General features: G+C 41.8%; 1 long non-coding RNA gene across 1 annotated transcript; it reads left to right on the top strand.

The window, feature by feature from the left end:
* The first annotated feature begins 266 nt into the window (after positions 1-266).
* LOC119147536 lies at positions 267-13,239 on the top strand. The gene is made up of 2 exons (XR_005104070.1): positions 267-9,327; positions 10,935-13,239. It is a non-coding gene; the product is annotated as an uncharacterized LOC119147536 (long non-coding RNA).
* The last annotated feature ends 864 nt before the right edge of the window (positions 13,240-14,103 follow it).

Genomic DNA, 14,103 nt, shown 5'->3' with positions numbered 1-14,103 from the left:
ATTTAGTGTTTATGGAAGCCTAGTTACCTTACAGGCATGCACCAGTAGCATGTTGCAGCATTCTTCAGACTACGAAGATGGGAAGTTAAATGAAGCCAAGTGGTCTCTTTTCATTTGGGCACCATAATGTAAAAATTAACCATGTGCTTTTTGCTTCCTCTCCCCCTGCTCCTTTTTTTGCCGCTCACAGACCTAATTGTCTGAAACCTGGTGAAAAGGCAAAATTAAGGGCTCAGTTGTGCTGACTTTACTAGCTTTTTCATTGCCACAGCATACATGGCTATTTTTTTCTTTGCAAATGTAATTAGAGAACTTGTGTGTTTTAAAAGATTGATTATTCTCATGGTGTAACCTTGAAATGTTCTTTCTGTGATCCTAAAAAAAAAAAAAAAAAAAAGTAGCCTGTATCCTAAGAGAACTAATCAAACTAATTCCTTGCACAGGACGTATTTCTTCTGTGTTTTAGCGTAGGTTTCTAGCGGTCAGAGAAGCTCGATGAAACACCTGTGCTGAAGCAGAGCTGACGCAGTGCTGTCTGGGAGGGTGGTGCAGATGGAGAGGTGCACTGAAACCCCACTGATTGTGCAACCTTTGGTGGTGGTGATGAGCTCTTGTTCACATGAGTCGGCCAGGGGAGGTCAATTGGATTACTCATGAGTGAGTGCGACGTTGCACAACTTGTCTCTAAGCTAGAATTTGCATGTCTCAAATCCCTTTTACCCAAAGAAGAAAACGTATAATCAATTAAGCAAAGATATATATACTGTGCTAGTGAAAATGGGTTTGGTTTTAATGCTGCTTTTGTATAAAACTCTCTTTTTTGTTTTCTGTGGCTTCTTCACATCTACCCAAAGGTCTGATTTAAGTTGTTAGTTGGGCCCAGCTTCCATCTATGTCCCTAGCTATTTTCTCAGAGTAACAACTGGGACATGAATTCCTAAAATTGAGGCATTCATCTCCATAATAGTTCATGGTAATGTGTCTCCCAGTCATCATCCGAGTGAGTAAATAGTATAGCATTTCTGCATATGAAGCACAGGGTGAAAATGTGCTTTCGCACACCTCTGTGCAGGTATTTCTACAGCCCAGTGTGTCCTTTCTCCTGAAGTAAAGGTGGTGCTACAAATGAGTGGTGCTTTAGTCTCTGTCCCTCAGACCCTCAGTATCATGCTCTTAAGAAGCAAGGTGCTATTCATGTTCTCAAAGGATGTCTATATTTTGCTGGCAGCTGATTTCAGTAGGGAAATTAGATCAACATTTCATAACTTGTTCATCTATCTAACTGGTTCCTGCTGCTGAAGTACCCAAACACCTGCCTGGCTCAGGCTATCGGGACCACACCACACAGGACAGGAGATTACAAATCAAAACCGGAGAGTTGAGACAGAACTCAGGGGCAGGTTTTCAGGTTCTTCAGGCAGTTCATGGAATACCCCATACCATCCCTTGCTCCTGCTAGCAGATGCTTTTGGAAAATTGCTGTCTGCCAAGCAAAACAACTTGGCATTCAGCAGAAAAACTGGAAGAGGAACCATAGTTGACCGAGGCCTACACAGGAGAAATGCATGTGTAGGAGAACAGTGACTTTACATCATGTAATACTTTGCTATGGATAGGTCCCTCGCAGCCCATCCCCAGCCAGCTCACTTGCCAGTCCAGAAAAGGCTGTCACTACATCTCAGGGCACGGGTGTTTTACGGCTGGAGGTTTTTGGGCTGGGGCATCGGTTCACAATTTCTAAGCTCTTTTGCCCCTGTGCAGGGCTGGACAACTCAGGCTCTCCCTCCTTGCAGCAGATTACCGCCACCACAGAGGGATGGCTTGCAAAGTGTCTTTGGGGGAAGGACTTAACCCTGAACGCCCAAGTCTCTAGAAGCAGAATTAGGCAGAGTGCTTTGCCAGCTTTGCCAAGAGATTTACTCACCCCTGTGCAGGGGCCTGCTGCATGTGAAATACTACAGGGCAGAGGCAAAGCTGCTATGGTTTTTGGGGAAGCCCCAGGTGGGAGGGCTGGATTGGCAGCTATTTCCTTCTCATAAGCTTCTTACTTTGCCCTCCCAGTGTTGCTGTGTTTGCCATTGCCTTTCTCAACCATCAGGTTCCTGGTCCCATTTTAGAAGCCACTCAACTTCTCAAATTATTGTTTTTTTGAAGCTGGTTAATGCCACTGCACAGTGAAGCCTGTCTCCTACGTAAACAAGGTGGTGAGGTCTCCTGATGCAGTGCATGGTACAAAGGGATTCAAGTATGGCTGAGCTTGTTCTGCGGAAGGAAGAAGGAGCTGATCAGGAGGTCTGTCGGGGGAGGGATCTGCAGTGTGAATGGGAAAAACCCAGCAGGAGAAGGGGGGATGTCAGCTGCCAGCACCATCTCCTTTGAAGATCTCCGCAACCGCAACCGGAGGGAGGATCAGGTTGCCAGCAAGTCCTCTCTTCCCAAAACATCCTGCCCCTAAAAAAAGGAGAGTGGAGCACAGATTGCCAAGGGCCTTTTCTAGTCGCCCCCTCACCGGAGAGTCCCATAAGAGGGCAACAGTCCCTGTGATGGCTCTGCTGTAGCCGGGCTGAGGGGCAGGGACACATGCCCTGACCATGTAACTCGCTAACCCGCTGCATTTACCCGCTGCATTTAGGATGGAAAGCATTTTCTTTGTGGTGCTGGAAACTGCCAGCACCCAGGGTTTTATTTGCTTTCAGACCCATTTGTTTCTAACATACTGTCATGGCTGAGTAACTAGCAAGCTTCACCCATGTATGTTGTTTTGTAAGCTCTTGGGCTGCATTATTCAGTGAGTGACTGTACAAGTCACAGGGTCAAAGATGGGAGAGGGGATACTTTTCTGAACAGGTGAAGATGGCTGAGAAAGAGTAAAAATAATTAATTTTTGGCATTAATTTTCAAATTAATGAAGGCTTGAACAACAAGAAAAGAAAAGCTTTTGGCTTGGACACAGTTAAATATGAGTTTCACATTTTTTGCAAGTACAGATGATTCAAATCTATTCATCATTTGAAATTCATATCTACTCCTGTGCAAGAAGTGTAAAAACTATACTGACTTTCAGGAATGTCCCTCAAGACCTTTATACACCTACATTCTGTTGCTTTTCCTTTCATCCTCTTGTCAGTCAATACTTAACCCTTTTGGATTCTGACCTTTTGATAGTATGAGGGCTTGGTATAGAGCTGGTCAGATAGTTAAAAGGATATTCTTGCATATTTTCACAAATCAAAGCACCATGCTTGGTTTACTGTGATTTGTGGGTTATATTATTACAAGCACACAGGAGCTTGTTCACTGAGGCACTAAGTCTCTCAAAATCTTCTCTAATTTGTTTCACAAACCCTTATTTATTTCAAAATTAATCCCATACATTTATTATTTTTTATTCTTTCTTGTATATTAAATCCGATATTTATAAAAGCACCCCATTTCAAATTAGCTAGTGTAAAAGTTTCTGTATGATTTGTACAGTCATTGAGCCCCCCTAAACAGTCAGAGTAAATGGTTTGAAACAGAGCATATGAGGCTGGTTAGTAAGCACTGATATAATTTTCAAAAAATCCTTTGGCCCAAAGGGTAGTAAATATGTAAAATAACGACTAAACAAAAATAACCATCTTTACACATCTAAAACATTTCTAAGTACATACAGGTCTGAGGCTCATAGTAATATCCTTGACTGTCGTCTAGTATCAGGAATATAAGGAAATTGTTACAGAAAAGGTGACAATAATACATCTTGTTGGAACTGAGAACCAAAATGAAGCAGCTGTACATCAGAGAGAAAATCTGAACCAAGAGACTGATAATGAGTGTGGCAAGTATTTTTTCTTGCTTATGGGTGTAAAAGCCAGCGAAGTCTCCGTTTGAAGACAAAGCATATAGTAATGTGATCATAAAAATCTCCTAATGGGGACTATGTGATGTATGGTAAATGTATTCCTTTCAATATATCTACACACAGTCTTTCAAGGGTGCCTCGAACTGTGCTGGGGATACGACAGCATCAGCGTAGCTAGATCTGGGCAGAGCTGAACCTCCTGTTTCCTTATTATTGCTATTATTTGTGCTGTTATTATTTAATATGTATATTGCAGCAGCTCCTCAGAAGCTCAGATAAAAAACGTCACCCCGTTTTTGTAAGGTAGCATGCAGACATTGCCAAGACACTGTCGGTGCTCTGAAAAGCCTGCAATTGATGGAAACAAGTGACATTCAGAGGGTGGGGAGACGAGTACCAAAATTATAGGTGGGGCTGGTACTATTACCTGTTATTAAAGGCTTGCCTGACATTCACATTTTAAGACCTGGTTTTGGTGGTTTGTAACTACTTAGTAAACTTTAACCATTTGTCTTTCACTAGACTTCCGTCCCTGGCTGCCAGTGCTGCTCAGTTGTTATTACGAGGCTGATTTATTTAATTTAGGCTTGGGTGATGACAGGGTTTGGGCTGACAGAGGGAGCAGAAGCTTTTAAAAAATACAAAGAATTTTTATCATTGTGCCTTTCACTGTTTATCTGAACTAGGGACTCAAATACTGTAATATCCTGTTTCCTTGTATTCCCCCAGCTGTCTGTCTGCATCCATCAATGAGCTCTCATCTTAGATTTGTCTTTCTGTTCTGCATTTGTACAGTACCTTATACAGCCGGGTGCTGGCCCATGACTTGTACACCTATAAGCTACAGCTGTGTCAAAAAATACTCTGGTTTTGCACAGGACAAATGCTTTTGGGAGGCAAAGAAATATTCCCTGTCCAGAAATCCTTCATGCTCTCTTCCTTATTGATTGTGAGTCCCAAATTGCTTACCTTTCCTTTCACACTTAAAGTGCTGGAAATGTTTCATATTCAAATATGAGTGGTTTTTCTTGTCAACAGCAATTCCTTTTAGTAAATTCTGTTTCTAAAAATAAAAAGGCTGATTTTCAGGCTCTGTTTAAACAGAGGCACAGTGCTGTTTGGGGATCGAGCCGAGCAAAAGCTTTTTCCCTCTACCCATGTGTTTGGAAGCAGCACAGAGAGGAAGGGAATGAGCCACTGAGTTCATGTTTCCGCTGGAAATGCAAAACAGAGGGCCAAGATTCATTAAGATTGTTATACTAAGTCAATATGACCTTTCCCTTTGTATTTTGCTTCCTTTGATTGACTTGAAATTGGACTAAGCACCAAGCACATGTGTTCAAGACTTCTGGAATTTCTTCAGCAAAGGTCGATGTTTTCAACTGTAAGGGGATCATTGTTTCAATAGTGATTTTTGTGTAACCCATAAAGCCTTACAAGCCATTTCGTTCACCTCTTTTATAGTCTGTATTTTTCACCCTCATTAAACTGAAGAGTTGACAAAATCTTACATAATTTGGCCCTTTAGAATAAATGCAAAAATCACTGGATTGGTGTTACAACACCAAGTTGTTAACATTGCGCTTTTCATACCTGAAGCACAATCCTGCAAAGTGTTTCGGGTTCTTCTGCTTCAGTTTTAATTTTAATTAGGAGCATTTTTGTCCCCCAGCAGAGCGAACATCCCTGACATTTGCAGGATCAGTCCCTACATTTAACAAAGTCAATAATGAAAAAGTTTTAGGCTAAATGTTTGAAGCTGTTCCTATTGGGATTAAGGATGGTTTCCTAAATGCAGACCTATGTTCTCTCCTTGTAACCTGGTTATGGACCGTGTAATCTATGGCAAACTTTTAGAGTGTAATCACACGGAAAAGTTGTTGGCCAAAAAAAGCAAGCAAACAACACAAGATCTCAGCAAACCGCAAATGTACTTTGAGATCCGAGTGTGGGCAGACCCAGGAGATGAAGACTATGCCATGCATCGTGCAGAGGGTAATTTTCTGCTGATTTGAAAAAAAGAAAAACACCACAACCTCTAACAAATCTGATTTGACCTAAGATCTTCATGTGGCTGTGATTTGTGATTAATTTATTCTTTCCTTTCCTTCCTAGGTTTCAATGATGTAGCAAAACACATCCCCCTCCTCTTCTACCTCTGTCTTTTAAAAGTAGTCCACAGTCCTTGCTCACAGGTTTGCCAGCTGAAAATACAAAAGTGACTTTTTTTTCCTTTTTGGACCATACTCTTCACACACATGCACATGCACAGAACTCCTCCAGGGGCCAATGTGAGTGTATTATGCAGAGATTGAGAACAGAATACAACCCTGTCTTGCTGGTGTTTTTCTGAGGATCAGGTGGAAAGATGATGTTTGCAGGACACATTTTGCTGGCACCATGCCAGGCTCATGCCAGCTGCTGCAAATGCGCGGTAATAAGGCTATTTCTATGCAAAAGAGCTTATTGCTAATAATTTCTGTCAGCTTCTAACCGATTAGTGTTTTGTTGTTTTGCTGTTTTATTTTTTTAAATCAGATGTTTACAAGAGGTATTTTATTTTATTTTTTTAATGCAGTGTTCTAATGCAGCACTAATGGTTATCAGCTCCATCTGACTCATCCAGCCCAGAAACCAACTTATGTTGGTTTCTAATGGTAAAAGCTAAAGCAAAAGATAAAATAAAAAATATTTCCCCAAACAACTTGATTTTTCCTCCCCCCTGGAATTAATGTGAACAAATTTCACAGTAAGAAGCAGAATCTGTGAATAGCCAGGAGGTAACCATTTGGGCTGTAGGTGCGTGCTGCTGGGAGGGGGCACCAAATGGTGGGTGGACCTGATAGGAGTCAAGAATACACAAGACAAATTCTTTAGAAACCATCAGCCCTAAAGTGATGATCTCATGATCTGATGCATTAAGGGCACTGTTGAAGAGCCGTGTTTTGCCAAAGTATCCATTTTGAGCTGTTCTGGTAAGATAACGATAACTAGAGGCATGGTAGGAGATCCAGTAAATGTCCCTGTGAGCATTAGACAATCTCTATTCTTTTTCTCGTGGTGCTACAGCTTCTTCTTTTTTTATTTCTAAACAATAAGGAGCAGAATGAGAAAAAAAGAAAGAAGTGGTTGGTACCAGTCTGGTTTCTAGGTAACATATCTGTATCACAAAGCAGGCACCAGAGCTGGCATAGGCCATCAGAGGGCCCCGGGGGCTAAATTGTTCATGAAGACCAAAACTTACCAGTAGCTGGTCTTTCTTCCATGGCAAGGCTGAGTGGGACGGAAGAACCTGAATTTCTTGCTGATCCTGTGTGTGGCTAGACAAGTCTTCACCAACAATCCCATGTCTTTCATGAGCTTGAAATCCACATTAACATTTTAAAACGACAAGCAATGATTGTGTGAGCTTTCAGGCTTTCCAGAAGCCTATTTATAGCCTCTTATACGGACAACCAAGTTCCAATGTACACCAATATCCTCAGCTGATTTTATTAGGTGAGCCTCCGTTGGATCCGCATCCCCAGACACCACTTCCCATTCTAGAGGGGCTCTCATATAGCTGCATCTTTACCCTCTGGCTCTCCTCCAAACAAGATTTGCAAGAGACAAATCTCTGTTCAAGTGGGAAGTGCCAGATTTATCCCTGGTCTGTATGATGGAAGAGAGCTGGCTTGATTTCTCCATTCAGGCCTGCATTGAGTCCTTATCATGCTCAGCAATGTAGTATCACATGGGAGGTGAATTCTTTTGGCACTTCACCTAGCACAGCCTGTCCTCTGAAACATCCAGTTCGGAAGAAAAGTCAGCACGAAAGCATCTCTGATGCTCTTGTGGGAGTGCCCCCACTTAGTCAAATCTTCTGGAATAGGGGAAGAGAAAGGAGAGCTCAGAGTGAACTTCATGGGGTTACAGAGGCCAGAGGTACTGCTGTATTTAACTCACCTGGCCCTCTTCTAGAAGGAACGTAGTCTTGATTTTAAAATTGCCAGGGCCAGGGAAACCAGCAAAACCCTTGGGAGGTTCTTCTAGTAGTCAGACATCAGCACTTCTAAAGTCTAGTCTGAACTTGTCCGGTTTCAACTTGCAGCTTCTGGGTGGTGTTGCACCTCCATCTTCTGTACCACACAGCCCAGTATGAAGCCCTGTTCTTACAGACTGATCAAATCCAGTCTTTCATTTTCTCTGTGATAAAGAGATATATTTGCTATACAAGGCAAATTTTCCTTACCTACTCTGCTTTACAGCTTATTAGCACCCTTCTAGACCACAGACACCAGAATGGGACAAAGTGGCTGCATCTAGACTGTGCCTGAGATACAGACAAATTGATGTGGTGGGCTTAAGCTGTTGAGCTCGTTGAGCAGCTCCATGCATCTACATGACAGCCTCTGGGACACCATGGCATAGGAGGCTGGTGTTCCTCACTGGGAATCCCCATTCTGGCAGCCCCTTCATCTCCTTGGAGATCCCAGGAGGCAAAGGCCAAGGCACATGCCATGGATGCTCATGGCTGAATGCGGCATATCTGTATGGCTCACCCATATAGATACAAGTTAGATCCCCACTAAAGAGTTGTATAGACCCAAGATTTCTGCTTCCTGGCAGTTCCCCAGAAGTGGAGTCACATCCAATAGACAGGTTGGTTTCACAAAATGAGGCTGCAGGGTTGTTGGGATTCACCAGTGGGCTTAGGCCTTCACTGAACGAACCAGTGCCAAATACAACATGCAGCCTCTGTATCCCAAGGTTTTCCTACCTTCTCTTAGAGACTTGGTCTTTTGGCCACTGTATCTTCTCAGGGATTGGTACTCACCTGGCTATTCACCATGACCAAGCTGTCATAATGACCTCCTACATTCATATCTCCTTCACACTTCTTATTGAGGTGTATTAGAAAACATGCTGTTTGCTTACTAACGGCTCACCCTGCATCAATGATCTCTCCTCTTTCTTTCATGCTCTCTTTCTGTCATCTGCCAACTTTATCAGCAAGGATTTTATATTTTCTTCCAGGTCACTGATAATAATGCAAAGTAACTCAGCTGGTTTTGTTGGCAGAAAGAGCCCGTGGGACTGTCCCGTGCAACTTGGGTCCTTAAAAAATTTGGGTTTCTTATATCAACCACAAACTCCCCCAAAAGGTAAGCTGCCTAGGAAACTACTCCTATCGATATCCCACTGGTATTCCAGAGCACAGCTCTACTGCACAGGGAGAAGAGATTTACGCATATTGAATTCACTGTTACTACTTTGACAAATAGCATAATCCCTTAGAGCTAGTTCCTGCATAATCACTTCTGTATGTTTTTACCGACCTTAGAAACAGAACTAGAGATAAGAATAGTTGAGAAGGCGGAAGACAGCTTACCAGACCCTCCTTTGCTCCAGGCTGATGCAAGCTGCCCTGGAAACTGTTAAAGGATTGCTCCAACTTCCAGTGTTTTCTTCAGTTTTGTGGCGACAAGGACACCCTTTCAAAGGTTTGGGTTAAAAGAGGAATGTATTTTGAAGGAATGCAAAGGAAAAAAACACACTTTTTTCTTCCGTAACAGTCCAAACAAGTATCTATGTGTGTGGTTTAATCACGGTACAGACAGATCTGCCTCTGTGATGCTTTCATGCATCAGATGCTCTTCAGAGGGAGTCAGGCAGGGCTGCAACCCCAAACAGATGAAGTAAGTTTAATGATCAACTGGAATGGAAGCCAGCATTATCTGGTTTAAGACATTTTAATGCTTTATCTTTACGAGCCTGAATTAAACTTGTGATGACTCCATGTTGCCTGCTCCTTCCAATTAAGCATTTTGCAGAAACATGTTCACCTTGTGATCACGTATCTGGGAGTATCTATGACTTTTGCTGCTCAGAATGTTCTCAAGAAGAATATGTCTTCTTGACATATCCATGTGCTATCAAACATGGGACTTTTATTTGTCTGGATTCCTGAATTCTCAGAAGTAGCAAAGTCTTCCTCTAAAGGTGAGGGCTGCCTGACATATCACATATGGCCAGTGAAGTTTTAGCTAATGAAACTGTAATAGCATCAGATGCATTTCATGTCTGTCTTTGAGAGGAATATAATGGAGCTGAGCGAAGGCTCTGCAGAATTTGAAGGCCATTCATGTGTTAGCAATATGGATTCTGTGTGGTGCTGCATCTTCAGGCTTACTGTTGTAAAAGTGTTTGTAACATTTTCAGGGGTTACAGCATCAAGAAATCTGAACAGTTGCATTTACCAGTCTGTCAACAAGTTATCTGAAAAACAAGAACTGGGTTCTTAGCTCGGATGGATTGATTTATTACCATAGTGTATTATGTGCCCATATAATATACAGGGCACACACTCAAATCTTTTCTGCTAAAAATAAGATTCAGTAACAACATATACTTTATTTTTCACACTCCAGCAAGTGTGCACCAGCATGCAATTTTATGACTTAGAGAGAAATGAAAGCTGGATAGCATGTTTTACTTCATTTCTGATTTTTGAATGTCCGTATGTGCTTCTCCCCAGTACATACTATGTCTGTTCCAATACCTAAATGTTAACAGACATGGCAGAGCAAGAAGAAACCACTGAGATATTTTGTACTCCCTCTAAAAAAGTTTATTAAATAACATACTGCTAATTCACACTCTTTAGAGACCAGTCAGATATTTCCAGAGCTGTCATATACCTAGAGCTCTTATTTTTGCAACATACATAAACACAAATATTAATGCAAACATATATTAATGAAAATGCATCAAGACTGAGTAGAACTGAACTGTAATTGTTGAAGGCCACACACTAGAATACACTGTATTCCTTTGTTTATTAACTTAAAGAGATCCCAGCCTGACTAAACATGATTTTTTTTCAGTGGTTTGCCCGTGATTAGTGCCTCTGTGAGGTTCTAGTATAATTTAATTTGTTATAAGCAATGTCATTTTATCAGTAGCACGCCACATGTATTGCCTGCGCATTTTCTTAAAGTCTAATTAACCTTCAATATCGCATGGGTTAGTTAGTGTTGAAGGCTTGAGTGCTGGGGTTGTTTTAGCTTGTGTTTTCTTTTAACACCGACCTTTTCAAATTCCCTCCTAGATAATAGGATACGACTTTTAAATGGAAGGTATAGCTTTCAAAATGATTCAACATAATAAGAGATAAAACAACTGAGGAACTGAAAAAGCAAATAGTGCCTCTGACTTAAAAGGAAAACAACTATCAGTGCCCCTAGCGATTCTCTAATTTGGAGACATTTGAAAAAGACAGGTCTTAAGAGGGAAAAAAAAAGCGCCCTAAACTGAAAACCACTGCTTCAGCATTGTGAATTTCAACTGGCAGGAGGTAAGAAGAGTGCAGATGAACAGTATCTGATGTAAAGCTTCATGGCACAGAGTTAACCCACCAGCAAATGTGAGCAGGAGCAGTGAGCTCAGGCTGGACCAGCACTCTGCTTCATGTGGCCATGGCAGCTTTTGCTCCACGTTACCAGCCTGAATAGGAGGAATCGGCTTATACCAGGGGAAGAACAGTTCTGATTGCAAAAGAAAGCTGGGGTATGCCCTGCTCTAAATTGTTGTGCTGTGGCCGCATCAGCTGCTGGGTTCCAACTGCTCAGAAACACCCATGACTCCCACGGTGTAATCTGAGCTCAGCCTCAAGCTGCTGTGCCTTCAAAAAGGTCTGGAGGACCCAAACCAAGGCCATGATGGATGTTTACCAGTCTCGGGAATCATCGCTGGGAACTGCTGTGGCTCTGAAAGTAAGATCTTCTTTTGGGGTAGGGTGGGGAGATCATTTTATGAAGAGACTAGTCTTCAGTGTGTGCCAGAAATAGGTATAGTCTCTGCATTTTTTCGCCAGCTCTCCAGATTTTATTTACATTATTTAGTGCTGTTTGTTTAGTACAGCCCCCCTCCCATTCCCCCTCTTTTTAAGGAAAGATGCCTGGGTCATTTGGTGGTGGAAGTACCTGGAAACCATTACCTTATCATACTCCGAAGGCTCAGATTGCAGAAGGAGAATAGAAGAAGCACAACTGTATTTATTTGGGGGGTTTAATCTTATGCATTTAGAACAAATCCATTGATCATTCGAAACCTTAGTCCTGATCTGTGAAGGCTCAGGATTGCTAATACTATTAGCATATGCACTGAAGAGTTTCAGCTGATGAAGCTGTGAGTGGTGTGCTCTCTGGTATGCTCTCTCAAGGGAAAGTCAGGCTCAGGAGATGAGGTTTGACTTCATTTACTCCATGTGACCTTAGACTGCTGCTTAAAACAGTCTGCTCTTTGTTTCTCCAACTGTCAAATGAAGATAATGATTCTTACCCATTCTTAGGACAGCACTTTGAAATTTATAAATGAAAATATTATTTATATTCAAGAGGTTCCCAGACAAGGAAAATGAATGATTTCCATAAATGCAATATATTTCTTCCTTGCATCATTCCAGTCTGGAACATCATGTCTAGTTTCTGGCAGTTGCACACACTGAGGATGGGTGTGAGAAACAAGCACTTATCATAATTTTATATGTGTGTACAGTCCCTCTCTACAGCAGCCCTCTGAGTGTAATTTTCTGTATATAGGTATTTATGTGTGTGTATGTATGTGTCTATAACAGATACACAGAATACTACTAGAGGTGAATGTGAACCTTTCCCATCTCATGTTCATGAGGCTGACTGCCTCTGTTGTGCTCTCAGAAAGCAAAGCTGGTAAATACTTCCTGTGACTTTAAAAGGTCAAAAACTCTATCAGTGTGTTGGCTAGTGAAATATATACATTAGAAACATTACTAGTTAGAAGGGTGACGTAACGTTTGTCACAGGATGATGCCAATGTGCCTACTTTAACACAATGTTTAACTAAGGTCCGGTCTGCATAATTTTGGTTTCTGTCCAAATGGTAATGAAAATTCCCAGTGGACCTCTGTGAAAGGGTGATCAGGTGCCAGGGAGCTCCAGGGGAGAGCTCTCTCTTTTTCAACAACAGCCCATTGCACTGGGCAACAATGTCTCTATGGAAGAGTCTAATATCCAAGATAACAAGAGATGTATTGCTGCCTGCAAAATGGCAACTGTACCTCCTTCCCCGGTCAACGGACCAGCTTGGAAGCTCACCTCTGCCTTCTGCTGTGGGTCTTCAAGCTCTGAAGAGTCACTGTTAATTTAAATTTTATTCTTCCATCTCCTCCTGATTCTCTGTATTACTGTATCTACAGAGATCTTCAGAGATGCCGGGATTCCTGCTACAGAAATTCCTGGCTGTCTTTGGTTTGACTGTGGTTGCTTTGAAAGGAAAGTCTGCTTTTTTGCGTGGAATCACTGCACTATGTTTATCTTCCCACAGCCCTTACTTTATTAAATATCTCATAATAAAGTCCCAGGGGTTTTGCTTTGTCTCTTGCTCATTCTTTTTCTCCATGCTTATCCTGTTTTGTCTCTGCAGTGTTTGCTACCATCATGTAAACTGTGGTGAGTTGGGGTAAGAAGAATATGAGAGAGTGGTAAATTAATATGGCAGAAATATACATTGTTGAGGAAAACAGTTTTCTTCATTACTGTTTGTAAATAAACTTGTCTGTTCTTAAGTTTTTAAAAATAAACAGTAAGATTATTTTATATTGGGAAGATGATGAAAGGGAGAGAACACATGACAGAAATAGTTAAGGATGAATACTGGGAAACTTGTTACCATCTTTGATACTAAATCTGTGTTTGGCAACAAGAAACTCAAACACTTGCAGGTGTCCCTGAAAGAGAAACAGAGCATGGAAACTCTTCTGGTGAGATGGCTGCAGGTTGGTGGACCCAAACTTGACCCAAACTTGTGCAGATCTCAGTTTAGATCCTTCCACACAGCAGTAAGCCCTGAAGGATGCTGGCTGTTAAGCCTGATTCTGTCCAGGGCTGGTGCTTCCCAAGTGGCTAAAAGGCTGCAGTGGCAGCATATCTGCTACAGAAGGGGCTGTGGAAAACAAAAAAAAAGCTCACTGCACTGTTTACATTTCACAGAGAGGACCTCCTTCTTTAGGGAAGCAAAGTTTCCTAGTATAGGTAATTTCACGGCTGAGAGACACTATCATGTTGCCTTAAAGTGGTTAAAAAGTAAGCAAGAGGATCTATCGCCTTTTTTTCCTACCCTATTTTTGGAAGGTGGTAATTTAATATGGATGTGCTTTTGCAGGGCAAGGGGAGAGAGGAGAGTAAATTTGCACTGAAAGGAGGGAGAATGAGTAAATATGAAATGGCATCTCCTCGGGA

Source organism: Falco rusticolus, chromosome 4, assembly GCF_015220075.1.
Source record: "Falco rusticolus isolate bFalRus1 chromosome 4, bFalRus1.pri, whole genome shotgun sequence".
Classification (NCBI taxonomy): Eukaryota; Metazoa; Chordata; class Aves; order Falconiformes; family Falconidae; genus Falco; species Falco rusticolus.
Note: the sequence above shows the minus strand (reverse complement) of the source record. Positions and strands in the feature narration are given on the sequence as shown.